Source organism: Hyperoodon ampullatus (assembly GCF_949752795.1).
Source record: "Hyperoodon ampullatus genome assembly, chromosome: 18".
In the NCBI taxonomy this organism is placed as follows: domain Eukaryota; kingdom Metazoa; phylum Chordata; class Mammalia; order Artiodactyla; family Ziphiidae; genus Hyperoodon; species Hyperoodon ampullatus.
The window spans coordinates 10,780,063-10,801,823 of NC_136931.1; positions in this window are offsets into that span (position 1 = coordinate 10,780,063).

A 21,761-nucleotide genomic window follows, 5' to 3' on the forward strand; every position below is an offset into this window, starting at 1 on the left:
TATTTTTAGTTTTTTAAGGAACCTCCATACTGTTCTCCATAGTGGCTGTATCAATTTACCTTCCCACCAACAGTGCAAGAGGGTTCCCTTTTCTCCACACCCTCTCCAGCATTTATTGTCTGTAGATTTTTTGATGATGGCCATTCTGACCAGTGTGAGATGATATCTCAATGTAGTTTAGACTTGCATTTCTCTAATGATTAATGATGTTGAGCATTCATTCATGTGTTTGTTGGCAATCTGTATATCTTTTTTGGAGAAATTTCTATTTAGGTCTTCTGCCCATTTTTGGATTGGGTTGTTTGTTTTTTTGATATTGAGCTGCATGAGCTGCTTGTAAATTTTGGAGATTAACCTTTGTCTGTTGCTTCATTTGCAAATATTTTCTCCCATTCTGAGGGCTGTCTTTTCGTCTTGTTTATGGTTTCCTTTGCTGTGTAGAAGCTTAAAAAAATTTTTTAAATTGAAGTATAGTTGATTTACAATGTTGTGCTAAATTCTGCTATGCAGCTAAGTGACTCAATTCTACACATATATACAGGATATTGAATATAGTTCCCTGTGCTCTACAGTAGGACCTTGTTGTTCATCCAGTCTACGTATAATAGTTTGCCTCTGCTGACCCCAAACTCCCACTCCATCCCTCCCCCACTCCTCCTCCCCGCTTGGCAACCACAAGTCTGTTCTCTGTGTCTGTGAGTCTGTTTCTGTTTTGTAGATATGTTCATTTGTGCCATATTTTAGAGTCCACATATAAATGATATCATATGGTATTTGTCTTTCTCTTTTTGACTTCCTTCACTTAGTATGATAATCTCTAGTTGCATCCACGTTGCTGCAAATGGCATTATTTCATTCTTTTTATGGCTGAGTAATATTCCACTGTATATATACACCACATCTTCTTTATCCATTCATCTGTTGATGGACATTTAGGTTGTTTCCATGTCTTGGCTCTTGTGAATAGTGCTGCTATGAACATAGGGGTGCATGTATCTTTTTGAATTACAGTTTTGTCTGGATATATGCTCAGGAGTGGGATTGCTGGATCATATGGTAGTTCTATTTTTAGTTTTCTGAGGAACCTCCATACTGTTTTCCATAGTGGCTGCACCAACTAACACTCCCACTAACAGTGTACGAGGGTTCCCTTTTCTCCACACCCTCTCCAGCATTTGTTATTTGTAGCCTTTTTAATGATGGCCATTCTGAGTGGCATGAGGTTGTACCTCATTGTAGTTTTGATTTGCATGAAATTTAAAAATTAATTTTAGGCTTCTACCTGTTTTATTTTAACCTGAAATGCAACCCATCTCTGTGTAATTAGGAAAAATCAGATAATATTAAGGAAAGCATTTTTTTTTTACTTCTCTTATTTAGACAAACAATTTATGGTTTAGTTAAAAAATATCATCTTCTTAGCTAAGATGTAATTATGTCCTGAGATCTTCTGGTGAAAAAAACAGTTAAATCTTTTTATAGAGAAAGTTAAGAAGATACATGAGCACCTTTAGAATAATAATGAATGAACAAAAGATTTAACAAAATGTTTCTCAAAAGCATCAAAATTGCTACCTTCTTCCCAAATTTTGAGATCTGGAAGAGTCCAGTTTTGAAAAGAAGTATATGAACTTGACAACAGAGAAGAACCGTATAAGAGCTACAAAAATACCTATTGAAGGTTTTATTTTTTTCCTATCAATTACTTTCGCAGCTGAAGTTTCAGGCAGTGTCCAGCATGATTTTTAGGACTAACAGACAAAACTGGTCGTGCACTTTTGCAGGTTTTCCCACTCTATTTATGTATGTTTTATCATGTATTCCAGAGATCTCCTCTGTAGCATCTCTTTTGTTTTCCTAGCTTCTGCTTCTGGCAAACAAAATAGCAAAGTGTCTCTGGTGTGTGCAGCTGCTTTGTGGTGCTTCTAGTTTCATTTGCAGCATATACTCACCCAGCTCCCTTCCTCCTGAATTAGAGCCCTACCCCTCTGTTGGGCTGTAAATCACTGATGGACTCGTTAAAGGAACACAGAATGTAACACACGACACTCCTCTCCCTCACTTCTCACTTCTCTAAGCTACCAATTTGTCTTATCCTTTATTAGGAGGTACTGTGATAGGAAATCATCTAAGATGCTGCTGAGGTTTGGGGGAGTAGTTGCAGGAGGCTGAAAGGCCTGGCTGCCAAGAAGGGGACCAGAGAAAAAAGTGCAATTTTATGACTTGGCTCTGCTGAGAATTTAAAGTGGGAGGACTTTCTGAAACCCCTGCATATTTCAGCAGGTAAGAATTTGGCTTCCAGTTATGACTAGGATCAAGGGATGCTTGGGGTCTTAGCAACCTTCATGCCAAGGCATGGCTTTCTTTCTTTCTTTCTTTTTTTAAAAATTTTTATTGGAGTACAGTTCATTTATAATGCTGTGTTATTTTCCACTGTACAGCAAAGTGAATCAGTTATACATATACATATACATATATCCAATCTTTTTTATTCTTTTCCCATATAGGCCATTACAGAGTCTTGAGTAGAGTTCCTTGTGCTATGCAGTAGATCCTTATTAGTTATCTATTATATATATAGTCGTGTGTATATGTCAATCCCAATCTCCCAATTTATCCCTCCCCCCACCCTTACCCCCTGGTAATCATAAGTTTGTTTTCTACATCTGTAACTCTATTTCTGTTTTGTAGATAAGTTCATTTGTACCCCTTTTTTTTAGATTCCATGTATAAGTGATACCATATGATATTTGTCTTTGTCTGACTTATTTCACTCAGTATGACGATCTCTAGATCCATCCATGTTGCTGCAAATGGCATTATTTCATTACTTTTTTATGGCTGAGCAATATTCCATTGTATGTATGTACCACATCTTCTTTATGGCTTTCTTAAATGGTGGGTTTCCAGGTTCTGGTTAAATATGACCAATGGTGAGAGCTCACTCTTTCCCCAAACATCCTGAATGAGTATCATGCTGACTAGTCCTTGCTAATCATAAATATAGTAATAACAGCAAACAACTAATATTTATTATGTGCATTTTTAAAGTGTCAGACCTATCCTAAGCTTTTTGTTTGTATTAAGTTATTCGTACAGAGAAATGTACTAATGTCATTTCCAGTTTACAGACAGGGAAACTGAAGCTCACAGAGGTCAAGTTACTTACCCAAGGTCACATAAGGTCAGATTTCTGAACGTAGCCTCTAAACTGGTTGCATGTATGACCCAAATTCCTACTCATTCTTCCAAGCGAAGCCAAACTTCTCCTTTTCATCCTTGCACGTCCCTTCTGTGGGTCTGCTCTGGGGTTACAGGGATTAAGCCCATATACCTCTTTTCTTACTTGTCTTCCTCCTGAGAACATTTATAGGACACATCTGTGTTCTGACCCCTTTACATAGAGCATCTCGTTGAACCGATGTGGCTATCCTATGAAATAGGCGCTAGTACTTTCATATTGCAGAAAACTAACTTACAATACTTTCTGTGGTCCCAGTTCTCTTCAGAGATGACCAAGTGGCCCTTTGACTCAAGCTTGAGTTAATCTAAGGAAAGGACTCTCCTTGGCACAGGAGAAAAGATCCATTCCCATCTCTTCCTTTGGTAAATATTTGATTTATTTTCTGGACAGCCTATGATAAAAAAAACCTTGGCTAATCATCTCAGAGTTGATTAATTTTTTTTCATGCACTTTGGGTTTTATTCATTTGGCACTTAATACACAAAGATATGCTTTGCCAAGAACATATGTGGAAGATACAGGCAACACCTGATTAGTTTCTCGGTTATGATTTGTCAGACCCTGCTGTGTGAAATCGTTGTATTTCAAGGAGTACACGTTAGGTTTCTAGAGGTGTCTTCGATTGGGGTGAAGAAATGAAACAGCAAAATCTGTTTACCTCTGGCTCCTCTTCAGCACTCCTCGAAGTTCATTTTGGATTTTGCTGCTGAATTATATTCTACCAGTTCCTCTCTCTAGCAATGAACTATCTGTACAAGTTTCAGGTCAGTGTGCAGAGGTAGTAAGTCATTTTTCCTGCTTTTCTTGGATTCCCCCAGTAGGCCAAGTGAGAGGAATTTCCCCTGAATGCATAATTTACAATCTTCTCACAGATGATGGATTTACACTTTCGTGGTGAAAATGAAGCTCTCCTCCCAGCTACCAATTGTTTGGTGGTTTCACTCTTGAGAAAAGACATGTATTTTAAAAAACGTTAACGTTAAGCTTATATTTAACCTAGCTTTGAGTTTCAGGAATTGCTAATTGTTTATGCTTACAGTTATAATATTGGATTAACAAACTGTTAATATTTTAAATATTTTGATAACTCCTTTACTATGGTAAAGAGAAATTGTTCAAACAAGAAGAGTCTATCAGAGATTCCCTTTTCATAGGACACGGTGATTAAAAAAAATTCCTGAGAAATGTACTTTGATCTTAAAGTTTAAAAATCTAGCATAGACATCATTTTAAATGATTTTTCCCCCTTTGATGTTTCTTGTCATTAATTGACTTATGTTTATTTTTCTGTGTTCATCATGAGATCAGGAGAACAGCTCATGTATTCACTAGTATATCATGGATAAACACGTAGTGGATACTTTATCATTCAACATTCAAACAATATTAAGAGTAAGTGCCTTCTGAAACAAAAGTGAGCTGCAAAGTGAATTTCTGTCCGTTGATGTTCATTTTCTTGTTTATTCTCTGCATAAAGCAGGGACTCTCTCCTAGCAAAATGCTAGGAGTCCCTTCTTCCCCACCCACTGCCCAGTCCTGTAGGCAGAGCCGCTCATAAGGTTGGAAGTAGCTCACCCTACATAGTGCTAAATTATCATGTGCCAATGGGAAAAATTAGCTATATTCCTGCCTTTTTCTTACCATCCCAAGGATGATTCTTCTACTCCAGAGTTTCTCAGCCTCGACACTGTTGACATTTGGGGCCAAATAAGTCTCTGTGGTGGGAGCCTGGTCTGTGTATCGTAGGATATTTAGTAGCACCCCTGGTCTCTACCTGCTGAATGCCAGTAGCAACGTCCTCTCCAGTTGTGACAACAGAATGTCCCCAGACATTGCCAAATGTTCCTTGGGGCACAAAATCACCCTTGGTCGAGAACCACTCATCTAAGCTCTTGTTTCCTTCACCATTTTGAGTTAGTAGGGGCAGCATTAAGAAACTTCTGGATTGCTGGTAAGCTGGACTTCCGTGGTTAGGGTCCGTGTGTCAGTTATTTCTCTTGGGCAGTGGCTGATGAGAGAAGGCAGTGTGGTACAGTGGAAACAGTACTGTCCTTGGAGTGGGTACCCCCATCTTTTCCTTGCAAAGTCTCTAGCAGTTTTCCTGACCTTTCTGAGACTAAGTTTCTTTTTATGTAACCTGGAGATAATAATCACTGCATTAATATGCCTGACTCATAATCCACTGTAAACATGAAATAAAATAATGCATATGAAAGGCCTTTGCAAACCCCAAAAGGTTGCATCAGTGGGTCCCTTGTCCGGCAATATAATGTTAGGTTATTAGTGCAAAAGAGGTAGTGACAACACATTCGTCAAGTCCAATACTGTCTCTTCTATTCTGGCAAAGCCGTGTAGAAATTATTCACATGCCCAAATTACACTACAGCTTTGCTGTAGCGTCAAAACAAATGTGCACGTATTAGTGCATATAACTTGATGAATATGTAACTTGCATGACTATTTAGAAAATTGGGGGAAAAATGGTAAAGCCTGAATTTAACCATTTCTAGCAACACTTCAGAGAGCCCACACAGGGCTTTTATATGTCCAGAAGTGGAGAAGACAGGCTCGTTTTACATCAGAATGAGCTCCCAATGTAAATTGGTGCAACCTCTGTGGAAAACAGTATGGAGGTTCCTCAGAAAACTAAAAATGGAATTACGTTATGATCCAGCAATCCCACTCCTGGGCATATATCCAGACAAAATTATAATTCAAAAAGATCCATGCACCCCCAGTGTTCTTAGCAGCACTATTTACAATAGCCAAGACATGGAAGCAACCTAAATGTCCATCAACAGAGGAATGGATAAAAAAGATGTGGTACATATATAATACAGTGGAATATTACTCAGCCATAAAAAAGAATGAGATAATGCCATTTGCAGCAACACAGATGGACCTAGAGATTATCATACTAAGTGAAACAAGTCAGATAGAGAAAGACAAATACCATATGATACCATTTATATGTGGAATCTAAAAAAAATGATACAAATGAACTTATTTATAAAACAGAAATAGACGCACAGACATAGAAAACAAACATGGTTACCAAAGGGGAAAGAGGAGGAGGAGGGATAAGTTAGGAGTATGGGATTAATAGATACATACCACTATATAGAAAATAAACAACAAGGATTTACTGTATAGCATGTGGAACTATATTCAATATCTTGTAATAACCTATAATGAAAAAGGATCTGAAAAATAATATATATACATATATATATATACCTGAATCACTTTGCTATACACCTGAAACTAATACAACATTCTATACTTCAATTTAAAAAAAGACTTTTACTCCAAAGTTAGTCTCTACTGCTGTTTTCCTAAAATAACTGAAGGGAAAATGGCTTGGATTTTGCCATCTCCAAATTACTTAAAACTGATGGAAAACTTCTTGAGAGGGAATGGTTGACATTGTGAAAACACAGTTTAAAAAAATTCTGGGTTCAAATCTTGTCTCCTGTTAGTACTAGGAGGATATGAATATGAACAAGTCACGTAAATGCCATAGCCATCAGTTTTCTCATTCATTAAATGGAGATACTAATGCATATTTTGGAGAGCCGTTGGGAGGATGAAAGGAGAAAATAGCATTAAAAAACAGATGACTAATATAATAATAAGCTACTCCTCAGGCACCGGACTGTTGGTGTGAGAACATGATTTTGAACTCTACATAATTGTAAAGGCAAATCTGAGTGAACATTTTTTTTTTTTAATCCCAGGCTTTCTTCGTGTGAGCAAGAGAGCAGAGAACAGTCCACTCTAGTTGTTCATCACTATTAACTGCAATGGTATGAAAAATAATCACGACCGCCCCCCTTGACCGTCCATGTCCCACATAGCACCAAAGATGAGAAGGAGCCTCTCAGATGGGAGGGGTTTGGAAGATCTTGTGGAGGAGGCTGGCTTGGAGGGGCAGGGCGGGCATGGCCTCTGAGTCAGACACTTCCCATGCATCAGGTGCTTCGGGAAGCATTTCTTTGTGTTTTTTCTTGTTTTTTAAAATTAATTAATTAATTTTTGGCTGTGTTGGGTCTTCGTTGCTGCGCACGGGCTTCCTCTAGTTGCGGCGAGCGGAGGCTGCTCTTCATTGTGGTGCGCGGGCTTTTCACTGCGGTGGCTTCTCTTGTTCCAGAGCATGGGCTCTAGGCACGTGGGCTTCAGTAGTTGTGGCACGCGGGCTCAGTAGTTGTGATTTGCAGGCTCTAGAGCGCAGGCTCAGTAGTTGTGGCGCATGGGCTTATTTGCTTCAAGGCATGTGGGATCTTCCCGGACCAGGGCTCGAACCCGTGTCCCCTGCCTTGGCAGGTGGATTCTTAACCACTGAGCCACCAGGGAAGCCCTTTTCTTGTTTTTTGAAACAAGTGGTTGTTGCATTTTCTTTGCAGAGCTCTTTGATGCAGAAAACATATGACGTGCAGGAAAAATTCAATGTGTCTATGCCTCACCTAGCCAATAGACCAGGACTCCCTTGAAGACACATATTTTCTGTGTGTGCGGGCATGTGCACCTAGTTAGTATAACATACAGACCCTGGCGTCAGATGGCCTGGGTTCAAATCTTGACTTCACCTCTTACCAAATCTGTGTCTTGTTTTAGTTATTTCATCTTCTCCACCCTCTGTTTCCTCATCTTTACAAAGATATAATAATAGAACCTACATTATAGCCTTTTGGGTGAAGATTCAATGCATTAGGATATGCAGAGTATATGGCACAGAGCCCTGAATAAATGTTTGTTGTTATTATTGCTTCACGTGGCTTTGTTGTTCATGTTCCTGAAATGCCCTCCTTCCTCATATAAACCTGCCAGATTCCTGCTCATTCTTCCAAACCGACCTTGACTCTCACCTCCTGAGAGAGGTCATTTCCATCCCGCCTCTTCTCCTTTGGCTTCCAGAGCACCCTGGCTCGTTCCTCTTTATGGCTCCCTGTGTTGGATCGTGAACTTGAGGGCATTAAGCCCTCAAAAACGCGCCTGGCACAGAGTAGGGAGGCAACCAGTAAAAGCATGGAAGAGTGAGTGTGGAGGAGCAGCTCAGTGAATTTTGTTCAGTTGATTTCATCAAATGGGAGGAAATGGGTTGAAGCTAATGAGTGGGCAGTTACTCCAACTAACTTTGAAAGAGTTGAAGAAGTTGGCACGGAAAAGGCGTGTAATTTTTTTACGTTCATGTGCCTTTAAGAAAACGAGTCAGCGGAACCGAAAGCAACAAGGCTGTTAATTAACTCTGATTAGAGAATTTATTCTCAGTACTTTGTAGAGGGATAGATAATTGTAATGTTTGTAGTGAACAAATTACTTATCTCTTTGAGGCATTCCCACTTGGCTAAGCCCTCTTTGATCATGGAGACATATACACACAGGCGATCATGTATTCGTTTTACATATGAAAGCCTTGGGTTCCTTTAATCCTTATGGGACAGAAAGATTTATCAGTGAAAAACAGATCTGAACCCTCCTGACCTCACCTCGACACAGAAATCCTTAATTCGGGTATAAGGACAGGCTGGAAAGAGCAAATGCTTTTAACTAACGTCAACACACTCTGGCACTCTTTGTAATTAATCAGGGCAGAAAATTTGCAGACAAGAGAGTAACATAGGCCTCTGCAAGTCATATTCCTGTCTAATCAGCAATAGCACACACTTTTTCTTCACTCCACTTGGCGTTTCAAAAGGACCATCATTTGAAAATGACAACTGCTATTGTTGGGAATCGCTGGAAACTTGGTCAGCCTTTGAAGACCTAGTGTTTGTTGTTGCAGGCAAGGAATGGTAATGCACTTTGGTTTCAATTAGTTATCCCAAATAATTCCCCCCCTAGAAACCACTAAATCCAGACCTCTTTCTGTGACAAAGCCTGTCTCCATTAAATCTATGTATTATTTTATAACAAGAGAGTATAAAAGCATGAGAAAATGATGGCTGAGAATATAAATAAAAAACATGAATGTAAGAGTGGGAGTGTAAAAGTGAATGATTTTATTCGAGTGGTGCTTAAAGGGGGTGACTCCACATTCCCAGCACGTGGGATTACGGTCCCCACTGTGGTGAGAAGTGGTCAGGCTCTTGCCAGGTTAGAGCCTGGATGCTTTCATAGTTTTATCATGAGTTGGTAAACCCATTAAAGATGACATCTTACAAGGAGAGGTGGTTAGCATTTTTAAGTGAATTGGAACACTTGAGAATGGTTCTCGTAGTTTTAATTGAGAAGTTATTTTTAAATGGCTTCCATTACTCAGATCAGGAAAGACAATGAGGCATGGCAGAAAGACTCAAGATAAAAGAGCCCCAGGGCTTCCCTGGTGGTGCAGTGGTTGAGAGTCCGCCTGCCGATGCAGGGGACACGGGTTCGTGCCCCGGTCCGGGAAGATCCCACATGCCGCGGAGCGGCTGGGCCCGTGAGCCATGGCCGCTGAGCCTGCGCGTCCAGAGCCTGTGCTCCGCAACGGGAGAGGCCACAACAGTGAGAGGCCTGTGTACCGCCAAAAAAACAAACAAACAAAAAAAGAGCCCCAGATGTTGGTTTTGAGGACATTATTTATATTTATATTTTGTACGAGCCTCAGTCTCTTAAAAACGTGAGGGCAAACATGCCCACTCTATAGGTTTCTTTGGGGACTAGATGATATTGTGCCCATAAAGAGAATACAGTAGGTACTTAGTGAATGATAGTGGCTGTTATGTTTTTTATAACCATGAACAGCTCACTTATATTCTAGGTAAGAGGTAGTGTCTATAAGAATAGAAAAGAATACATGGGCCAGAGATGTCAAGGAAATAGGTAGTGTGAAATCAAATGTCTTCTAAAAATTTTGTGTAGAAGGTGGTGATGGTTACAATATTTAACAACTGGTATGACATGGGCACCAATCAGAATGGATGAAGGTCACATCTCTGGGGAGTGGGAATCGTGGGGGCCATCTGTGCCAGACTTCAAGCCTTTGGTTGCTGGATCACATGGAGATGTTGTTTGGGGCAGCTGGGGCAGCTAGAGGGTCTAGAGTGTGGGGGAAAGCCTTGGAGGAAATGGCTCTTTATCAAACTGTTTGGTTTTCATCAGGTACAGAAGTATTTCAATACGTAAAAAACCAGTGCAGACTTATCAATGCCTACTGGCTATCAGCCTTGTCTGTAGAGAAACTAATCATGAAAATACTGCTACCCAGGTGCTGTAAGGATCCTGTGACATGTGCTCTGTTACACTGAAGTACAAGCATAACTCCACGCGGGGCTGGTCGGGGATGGGGGCAGCTTGTGAAGGGTAGGGACCAGGTTCCCAACTTATGCTTATAATGAGGCCAGCCTGGGACTCAGATCTGACTCTGCTGTGTTTTGCTTTACTGTCAAGTAAAGTCAGACCTCTGCTGAGCTCTGATTCCCTCATCTGTATGGGGTCCTTCCCAATCCAGAAGCTCATATGATTCGGTCTTGTGGCAGCGCCACCTTCAGGAATCACAGTTTATCATGCACAGGCATTACTGGCATCAGCTGAAGGACACTGAACAGAACCCAAATACACAGCCCACAGTTATACTTACTAATCCTGTTTCCTCTTCCAGTCACTCTCCTTTGTACACTTTAGCATCCTTCTCTTAACTCCCCTCGTTGGGGGTCTATGTGTGTGTGTTGTATATGTGTGTACGTGAAGGAAGGCGTGCACTGTAGGGAAAGAACCCTTTATTATCCCAAATATGCTCAGCACTTTTTTCTTTCTAGCTCTTTCCTTTTAGCCCTTTATCATTTAACTCAAATTAACCTCTGATGAGCAAGAAAAAGGGGAAGAGGATATTAGGCTGATAATCAAAATATTTTCTTTGGCTAGTGGGTTGAAAAAGGAAGACTGGGAGTGTAAAATGGTGCAACCACTTTTGAGAACTGTGTGGCAGTTTCTTGAAAAGGTAAACATGCACATACCCTACGACCCAGCAATGCTACTCCTAGATATTCACCCAAGAGAAACGCAAGCATAGGTTCACACAAACACTTGTATATAAGTGTTCATAGAAGCTTTACTAGTAACAGCCCCCCAAATGGAATTAACTCATCAACCGATGAATGGATAAACGAAATGTGGAATATCTATGTAATGGAATACTGTTCAGAAAGAAAAAAGGGATGAAATCCTGAGACATGCTACAACATGAGAGACGCTCAACAACAGGACGTTAAGTGAAAGAGGTCTGATGAGAATGGCTACCTACTATATAATTTCATTTAGGTGACGTGTCCAGAACAAGTGAACTTATATAGCGAGAAATCAGGTTAGTGATCACCAGAACATGGGGTCAAGAGAGTTAACTGTAAATGGAGAAGGAGGGAAGATGCTGGGGTGATGAAAACATTGCCTGTCACGATGATGGTGATGCTTACCTAGATGAATAACCTAATCAGACGCAGCATTTTATGGTATGTAAGTTATAGCTCATAAAGTTGATCTGAAATATTTGAATAAATAGCGAGTAGTGAACCAAAAGTTTAATACTATAAGTGGTTAAGTGAAGCCATGTATATATTACCCAGAAAGTACCTGGAAGGTAGTAGGCTCTCAACCTGTCTTTCCTTCCCTTCCTGTTCCTGCCTGTGTTCCCAGCCTGTCTCCCTTTCTCTGTTCTTCCTCCCTCTTCTCCTTTCCTCCTCCATTCATCACCTATTATTTTCTGCTTGACAGTTCACCATTGCTAATCTTTGCTAAGGTGTGAATGGCCAAAAGGATGTAAATGTGTGGTTGCTCTCCAGGGTCCCTTAGGCAGGAACTCTTGAGTTGGTCTCTCCATGGCCGTTGTGAGGGATTGGTTCCTGGGGATAGAATTTTTTTTCTACATAGTAGACTTTGAAAGAGGGCTGTTATTAATTAGCCCAGTGTATTCTTGGCTGGGGAAATGTAACCATTTATTTAGTAGAAAAACAAAGATAAATCTCCAGATAGGCACTCTGCATTAATCAGACAAGTGGAATTTCAGGCTTTATTTCTCATGTCGGCTCTTTGTTGCTGTAGGAGAGGGTAGCATTTGTGGAAAGACCATCACCTTTTAAGTCAAGCAGATCTCCGCTTGAGTCATAACACTGCTCGTTAGCTAAGTGACAGGGCCCTCTTAGCTTTAATTTCTTACTACGAGTTGACATTTGGAAACCAGGCATGAAAGAGGGATATGAGCTAGGCTAAAAGAAGTTCACCGTGAAATGAAGAGAAGTTTCGGTCTCCTGGGTGAAACTGGAAACTCATGGCTGGGGCGCTAACTAGTCAGGGGACAAACGGTTATACTAAAGGAATCGTCTCTGAATCTGTTTGTATTTTTACTTCCTATTATATTCTTTAGTAAGTATGGTAATACAGACACAACCAAAAGTGAATTATAGCTAGGTTAGGTAACTATCTGGTTAGTTGCTGTGGGCTAGAACTAAAGATCCAGAATGTATGTTAAAAATTCTCAAACCGACGGTCATAAAGCACTACTTTGTTCTTCCAAGTGTGTCTTTACATGTATTATTCTGATGATCACAAAGGCTCAGTGAGGAAGGGGTCTAATGATACCACTCATCTGTGTTTTAAAGGCAAAGGAACAGGAGCCTTGGTATATTAAGTGGTTATTCAAGATTAATAGCTGGTTCGTCGAAAAGGCTGGCCCAGTCTCCTCATCTTCACTGTGTGCTTTGTCATTGAGTGATGCTGTCTGTCCCCCCAACAATGCTGTTTTCAGTGTCATCGCTTGTTGTAGTCTTTGCCGTCATCACCTGTGGCCCTTTGGATAGTGTTGGACTTTACAGTTCTGAGTCGTGCGTTACACACTAGGTCATCTTTGCCTTCAGATGCAGAAACCTCTTCATAGGGGTCACACACCAGATCTTCATGGAGGCAGCCTGGTTCAGTGAAAAGTACATGGGGCTTGGGGATAGAGAGACCTGGGTTGACCTCTCTGTCCTGATGTTCTCTATTTGTATAATTTTATGCAAGTTTCTTATCGCCACTGAGGCTTCCTTTCTGCATCCTTCAACCAAATTCCCCTGAGGAATGAAATCACATATGCACAATCCCTGGCCTGGAATAATCCCCAACAAATGATGACTCACCTTTTCTTCCTCCCTGCCTACGCATTCCTAGCTGGGCTTCATCCTACAAGAAAAGTTACCATCAAGAGCAGAAGGAACGGAGTCAACAGGGAACCGACAGGAACCCGCTTCTGCCTTCTCGGGTGCTTTGAGAGATCTCTGCAGTTTACTATGGTTAATTTTCTGCCAGTGTTGATCATTTTGAGGAGGTTTTTAAACCCAAGAATGGCTTTCTAATTCTCAGAGGAGAGGCTGAGGTGGAAAATGAGGCAACTAGTTTATTTTCAGTTCTCCATCGAAACAGAGCCCCTGTTCCTTCTTGCTTTGTCTGAGGAAAGGTTTTGCTCTTCTGTTCACATAAAGATCAGAATTTAAGCATTGATTTCTCTCCAGGGAAGACGTAGCAGAATTTCTAGAGGGTCTGGCTTGTAAGCATTCATTGTCTCGTGAGCTGCACGGAGCTTTAGAGGTTATATGGCACAATCCTTTTACTTTACAGATGAAGAAACTGCCCTTTGAGAAGGGGAAATGTCTTGTCCAAGTTCATCCAGGGAGAAACTCGTGTAACCTTTTGGCTCCCTTGAAAATTCTCCTGTAGACTTACTTCCTCTTTATGATGCAATAGTGAGAATAAAAATCCCAGAGGTGACTCTTTACATCATTCAAGAAGCCTTTTTAGCAACTTTATCAAAATGGGAACTTATCCATAAGAAACAGAACTATTTAGAAGAAGTTTAGAGGCAGGAGTTTTACTTACTTCAAAGAGTGCTTGCTATACACAGTTAATTTACTTAACAAACCTTTTCTTTCTAGAGGACGGTCCCGTGGATGCACTTCCAGGGGGGCTACAAACCCCTGAAATTAACTACAAAACTTTCTGTGTGTTTCCTGATGAGAGGGTCAGGTAGATTCTGCAGCCCCCGGATTCAGCCAAACATAACCTTCCTTCAGACTCTGTACTACAGGGTAACAAAGGAATAATCTCTTGAGTATCTTTGGTTTTTAATTAGAGACACTTCTAGATGTTTTTTATTAGATAAGCTTAAAATTGTGTGTGGTCATCAGTGGAAACCGGGGAACATGCAGTGGACACTCCAGTACCTCATCTCCTCTCCTGAAGTTTGGTTCGGCAGCAGAGAAGAATCTGGCAGAACCTTCTGACCTTCTCCCTCCCCCCGTCGTTCACGTTTATCCGGGCGCCGTGTCCCTAATGGTCAGCAACATATCACTTCCAAGCCCGGCTGCATGACATTACTTCCCCTCTTACTCAGCCTTCTCTTTCCTTCCTTCTTTAGGAAGTTTTTCAATGGTAATTTTATATCGCAAGTGATTTACTTACATGATGACTTAAAAAATCTTACACTTGAATAATATGTGACTTGTGTGTGTGTGTGTGTGTGTGTGTGTGTGTGTGTGTGTGTGTGTGTGTGTTCGTCTTATGGACCTCTCTGATGTTCAGACTTGTTCCTGTCTCCTTCCCCAGGAAAATCTTTATCCAACTTGCCCTGCTTGTTTCAACATGAGAACCAATGCAACATGATATACTTTGGGAATAGTTAATCCACAGATATTTTGGATACCTCATATTTCTATCAGCAGTGATTGGACCTGTGAAAAATAAAGATGGGCCAGACATTTTTTTAGGCTGCCATAGGGATTACAATTCACTTCCTGGCTCCCATCATTTACCAAGCACCCACTATGTTCAACGTGCTGGGAATACGAGAAAAAACTCCACAAGATGTGCCTTTAACCCAGTGACCACGTTCTATGTATACGCGTTGCAAAACGTTGCCAGTTTGGATAGTTTAGGTTTCTCAAGTCTGAAAAGTAATTAACATTTCTTATTTGAAGGTTTTAAAGTGTGAGGAACAGGGCGGCCTGTCTGCTGGTTCTGATGAAAAACCCTTATATAAGCTGGAGGTACCCATGAGGAACCTTCCTCCTCAGGAAGCCTTGGCCTCTGAGTGTCTGCCAAGATCCGCAGAGATCGGGTCTCATAAACCTTTGCTGCGTCATCCCCGCAGTGTCACCCCAGCTCCCCAAACTGGCATGCCCATTTTCCTTCCCCAGCATCAGCCTGCCAGGAGCACTGCCTCTGTTTGCTGAGCTAGGCATCTGTTTTCACGCAGGCTTCTGGGAAGAGGCTGGTGCTGTGTGGCTTGTCGCAGGTCCTGTATAAAGTCCAGCAGTCTTGTTCATTTTTCTTCATTAGATCTTTTGGCCAAAAGGCTTGGTAACTATGGATCAACTTTACCAAGAGAGCATTTCTATTTGCCAAAGTGTGGAAAGTCAACTTCATAGCAGCAGCCTTCACAAACAAATGGAGCTCTTTATAACCCGTTAAGCCACTGGGGAGAGATTTTAGGGGGTCGATGTGAGAAGTAGGATGTAGGAGGAAGTTGAAACATGCAAGAAGCTCCCTGACCCAGAAGAAGAGCTCTAAACACCCCAGCCAGACACATCCCTTGGTTGTCTGGCCCCTGCCAACCTCCCATCTCACCCCTGCCTTCTCCCCTCTTTGCTCTCCAAACTTCATCCGTTCTTAACTACGGTTATCCCTAGGGGTTCATTCCAGGACCACCCAACCCCATGAATACCAAAATCCACAGATGCTCAAGTCCCTTGTATAAAATGGCATAATATTTTCATATAACCTACACACATCCTCCTGTATATTATAAATCATCTCTAGGTGACTTGTGATACCTAATAAATGTAAATGCTATGTAAATAGTTGTAAATACAATGTAGGTAGTTGCTGACACATGGCAAATTCAAGTTTTGCTTTTTTGGAACGTTCTGGAATTTTTTTCCCAAATCTTTTCGATCCACAGTTGGTTGAATCTGCAGATGTGGAACTACAGATAGGAGGGCCGACTGTACGCCCATCACGTTTGCTCTCAGTGCTAGGACTTTGCATGCGTGTTAGCTTTATCTGGACTGTTTCCCTCTTCCAATTTGGCTAACTCGTGATTCTCTTTGTATGTTTTCTGTTAGCAGGCCTTCTAGAACCTTTCAGATGAGATAGATATGCCTCCTCTGTGCTCTCATAACCCTTTGTTCTTCCCCTTACGTAAAATGTATTCTTCCCACCTAAGGTAATTGCTTATTTTTCCTCGTAAACTCAGCGGAAGAGCCTGTTCTCAGTACAGAATTCAGGACGTGCCTCTTGGATATGTATGGAAGTATGATAAGATACTAGCAAATATCTTGGGATGTAGAGTCAGAATTTGAACCCTTTTTTCTAGCTGTGTGATCTTGGGTAAGTTACTTAAAGAAGTCTCTAAAACTGCTTCCTTGTTTTTAAAATGGTGATGGCACCACGATCCTTGTAGGACTGTGGTAAAGATTAAAAGGAAACTTTAGGACGTGATGGATATGTTAATGGCATAGACTGTGGTGATGGTTTCACGGGTATATATTTATCTCCAAACTCATCAAGTTGTACACATTAAATATGTACAGCTTTTTGTATGTCAATCATACCTCCATAAAGTGGTTTTAAAAAGATTAAAAGGAGATAATGGGCATAATATAATTGATAGATATTATTCATAAATATTCAAGGTCAATTTGTATGGAATGGGCAGCAGCAATTTTAAAGAATGTACCTCACCTTCTACAGGGATAAAGGAAACAAGATCCTCAAATGTGGGCATTATGAAAGCTCATCATAAGTCTTAAAAAATAAGTTCTTTTTTTTTTTTTTTTTTTTTTTTTGTGTGCGGTACGCGGGCCTCTCACTGTTGTGGCCTCTCCCGTTGCGAAGCATAGGCTCCGGACGCGCAGGCCCAGCGGCCATGGCTCACGGGCCCAGCCGCTCTGCGGCATGTGGGATCTTCCCAGACTGGGGCACGAACCCGTGTCCCCTGCACCGGCAGGCGGACTCTCAACCACTGCGCCACCAGGGAAGCCCATAAGTTCTTATTTTTATAAGTATGTACTGAGCATCTTCTGAGGACCCACATACAATGTGCTTTGCATGTATTATCTTGGCACAATTACCTTGCAAGATAGGAGTTAATATCTCCATTCCATACATGAGAAAGAGTTTCAAGGAGAGTGTGTAACTTTCCCAAAGCCATGAAAATTGTGGACTAAGAATTTGGACCCGTGTTTGTCTAGTTTACTGTTTCACAATTGGGTGATATTCACCAGCCCCCTCTCGAGGGATCTGTGGCAATGTCTGCAGGCATTTTTCATTATCACAAACTGGGGGAGGAGGTGCTTCTAGTATGTGGGTGAAAGCCAGGGATGCTGCTAAACATCCTGCAATGTGTATGACAGCCGCCCTCCCGCAAAGAATTATCCGGCCTCTAAAGAAGATGAGGCACATATATACAATGGAACATTACTCAGCCATAAAAAGAAACAAAATTGAGTTATTTGTAGTGAGGTGGATGGACCTAGAGTCTGTCATACGGAGTGAAGTAAGTCAGAAAGAGAAAAACAAATACCGTATGCTAACACATATTTATGGAATCTAAAAAAAAAAAAAAGGTTCTGAAGAACCTAGGGGCAGGACAGGAATAAAGACGCAGACGTAGAGAATGGACTTGAGGACACTGGGAGGGGGAAGGGTAAGATGGGACGAAGTGAGAGAGTGGCATAGACATATATACACTACCAAATGTAAAATAGAGAGCTAGTGGGCAGCAGCCGCATAGCACAGGGAGATCAGCTCGGTGCTTTGTGACCGCCTAGAGGGGTGGGATAGGGAAGGTGGGAGGGAGAGAGATGCAAGAGGGAGGAGATATGGGGATGTATGTATATGTATAGCTGATTCACTTTGTAATAAAGCAGAAACTAACACACCATTGTAAAGCAATTATACTCCAATAAAGATGTTAAAAAATAAAAAAGAATTATCCAGCCCCAAGTTTCAATAGTGCTGAGGTTGAGAAACTCTGGTCTGGTTTCACCACATTAAGGTTTTCCTTCTTTCACCCCAGAGATAAAACGTTATTTCATTAGTATGGTTTTGATCGTATGGTGTCATATAAGAGAGCAGCGCCATTTCAGAAAGTTCTCTGTGCCAATAAACTCAAATAACTCTGTGCCCTGTATAAAGGGATGGAATAAAAATGGCCATGTAGAGATTCACACACTGAACAAGCCAATTAGAACTTTGGCTTGTTTATGGTTGAAAAACTCCACACCCAGGAATCTTGGATATGGGAGGGATGTGGGGTGTTGGAAGCAGAAGGAATGCAGACAGAGGTTAGTTCCACTCCCTGCTCTACTTAGTGGCTGATAGTCCTTGGGAAATTTCACAGGATTCGTTTTCTACATCTGCAAAGTGGGGATATTAATTCCTGACTCAAAGAGTTGATGGGAGGATGATGGGACTTAACGTAGTAGAGCGTTCAGCAAAGAATATGGCAGGCATATCCTAGGTGTTCCATGGTACCCCCAAATGAATATCCTCTCTGAGTATGGTTCTTTGCCCATCCTCTGCGTGTAAGTGGCAGAAACTCACTTAATACCCAATGTTGACTTTGAAGACTGAGCTTTTCGACCTCTCCTTGCAACCTTCCCAGCCCTCACCTTTGCCTGATAGGGTTGGTACCTCAGGAGTTGATGAGGTACCAAAACCCCCCAAGAGAATGGTGACAAATGACGCCTCACTTGGGTAATATTCTCTCACATTCTTTTTCCCACTTACCCCTCATGCCCTCTTTTCACCAGCTGCTGAGTAGAAACTTCTGTGGTCACAGTGGGTGGGCAGAGTGGGGCACCTTTAGTGAGAAAGGATGCTGAGGACATTTGGTCTCTCTGGTCATCTTCACACTACACCTGGTGGATCTCCTCATTTGTCTTCACGTATCGGGTATTCAACTGAGCAAAATGCCACTTAACCTACACCTCCGACCTGTCAAAACCTTTGGTAAGCACCGTATAGGCCTTATCCTATTTTATCATGGTGTCCAACAAGATATTCAAGAAATGTTTGTTAAATGAATAATTTATACAATAATCTTATGAAGTCAGAACCACACATCCATATTATACAACATCTCAGAGAGGCTAAGTAACATGCTGAGGGTCACAGAGGAGCTATGGGGAAGGACCAGCACTAGGACCCCAGTTGTCTGACTCCAAAGCCCACATTCTTCTATAGGACAAAGTATCAGTGCTTATTGTGTAAGAGATGGCACGCTCTAACCAGTGCCTATTGGTGGTTGGAGTCATCCCAGTGCTGGCTGTAAGTACATCCCACTTTCTCTGACTTATGAAACCATCCCCTTCATACGTTTGCTTATTTAATAGGTATTGATTGAATTTCTACTACATCCCAGGTACTGTAAGAAAAGCAGACTAAAACCTCTGCCCACATATAGTTTACACACCAGTGAGGTAGGAGGTGATGGTCCTTAAAGACAGAAACAAATTATAATAAAGAAATGCTGACCAAAGAGACAAATCAGCTACCCAGGTAGAGAATGAAGGAGGTATGCAGGAAAGCTTCACAGAGCAGGTGGTACTTAAACAGAGACTCTAAAGAAAAAGGGGCCAGACACACACAGAGGGAAATGCCCTGTGAAGACACAGACACACAAAGAGAAGATTTGAACCATGTATGATGGATCAGAGACTGGAGCTATGTAGCTGCAAGCCAAGGAGTGCCAAGGACTGCCGGCCACCACCTGAAGCTAAAGAGAGAGCATCGTCTGCCAGCACCTTCATTTGGGACTTCTGGCTCCAGAGCTGGGAGAGAAGACATTTCTGTTGCTTTAACACTGAGTTGGTTGTCGTTTGCTAGGTGTTAGGGCAACCCTCAGAAATAAATACAGTAACTCATTATTTGCAGTGATTCTCACAACTGGTCACAGTCTATGAAAGCTAAGGACTCCTACTGGTGAACTGACCATCTGTGAGATGGAAGGGGGCTTCTCCTGAATCCCTGAGCTGGTGACAGGTACAAGAGGGACCCCATATTCTTTTCCATAGTGTTTATACACATTGCACTCCTCCAGAAGGACTCCAGAGTGCTTCTTCCCCAAAGGTGACTTTGCCAGACATCTTGAAGATTGGCCATCCCTCTGTCCTAGTAGCCACGTAAGCAGCGGGCAGGCCCGTCTTTGCAGCCTGGCCTCAGTGCTGACTATAGCATGAGCTGAGGGGCTGGGTTATACCTCTCGGCCCAGCAAAAGGCATTCTCAGTGCCTAAGATTATTGGCCTCACATCTTCTTTCCCTCCAAAAGGGTCAGAAGAGGGGGAAGATTGGGGTTATGTAGACTGCATCCTCTCTGTGGGGAGGTTTGCATTATCCTAACGTGGACCTCAGATAATTAAGGAAAAAAATAAAGTTTCACTTGCCCCAGAGTGCTTCTTTGCTTGAACAAGTGTTCCTTGTTAACTAAATAAGTTTTTTTTTTTCCCCATCCTGAATGGCAACTGCTGCTGCTTATTAGCGCATAGTTGCTCGTCTAAAGAATTGTTTTAAAGAATTGAAAGGGAATATGTTTCAAGAAGAGTGATGAGTTCACTGTTGGCAGGAAGAAAGTCTTCTAGGATGCTAACTGCAGGCATGGATTCAGACAGACTTGGGCACCGGCTGTGTGATCTTGGATGAGTTACTTACCTTTCTGAGAGCAATAATTCCTAATTCATAGAGTTCCTTTGAAGATTCAATGAAATCATGTGCATAAGGCTCTCAGAAGGGTCTGCCATTCTTAAGCATTTGATCAAGTACCCCATTATAGATATATGGCAGCCTAGGGAATCGTGGTGTTCACTCAGGACCTGGGACCTGGTGGGAATGGCTTATTAGCATTCAAGATATTTCCCAGGTTGCACTGTCCAAGGATGCACGAGGTACCAGAATGCCTACTGGTGTGCCACATGGGAGCATCTGAACTCTGGGTGCCATGAGACAAGTAGGATTCGTCTGGATTTCTCCGTCCATTCCCTGCTTCTCTAGGAAGCCTCCAGTGTTGTGGAGTCTGAGATATTACCCTACTTGCCAGCTAACAAGTTAGTCTGTCAAGGTTTCATGGATGTTGGCAGAAAACGTGATGCTCCTGGGTCGGCGACAAAGGACTTTATGATTCCTGGCCTAGCAACCAGCATGAGCTTCGTGTTTGTGTCATCTTCCCCTGCCCTGACACTCACGGGGCAATGCAAAGAGGGCCACGTGACACCTACACAAATTGTAGGGTATGTCACAGAAGAGGAAGCTGATTTTTCCTGCTAGATAGTAAGCAGGCTGCCCATTGCTCCCAAGGGAGATATTATCTCTCTCTTCCAAATCTGTGTGCTGGGCATCCTTTAGAAGATGGTACATAACAAAGTCAGTCAGTGCCCCTGCTGACAAGAGGTGCAGGAATGTGTAAGACTCAGGGAAGATCATCTCCCAACAGCACTGCCTATTCCTGTTCTGTGTTAACATGATAAAGCACTAGTAGTCGTTTAGAAACTGTCCCCGTGCCACTCTGGTCTCCTC